We start from the raw sequence: 237 nt of genomic DNA, 5'->3' as shown, positions 1-237 counted from the left end.
ATAGATGAGACTAGGGAGGCCCAGAGAGGTGGGGCCTGGCCCCAGCCGGTCCTTCCCTCTTAAGGCTCCCACTTCGGCCATGGGCTGCTTCCCCTGCCCGTACGTCTTATCCAAATGTCACCTGTCCTTTGAAGTGCCCCAAACTGCGCCCCCCGCCCTAACAGTGGGCAAGCATGGACTGCTCAGTCTCTGGGCTTCCCGCCCCCTCCCCAGCGAGGACAATTTGAGGGACAGGGC

The sequence above is a fragment of the Echinops telfairi genome, unplaced genomic scaffold (assembly GCF_000313985.2).
Source record: "Echinops telfairi isolate 266 unplaced genomic scaffold, ASM31398v2 ScPeMD7_7459;HRSCAF=8497, whole genome shotgun sequence".
Classification (NCBI taxonomy): Eukaryota; Metazoa; Chordata; class Mammalia; order Afrosoricida; family Tenrecidae; genus Echinops; species Echinops telfairi.
This window is presented reverse-complemented; position numbering follows the sequence as displayed.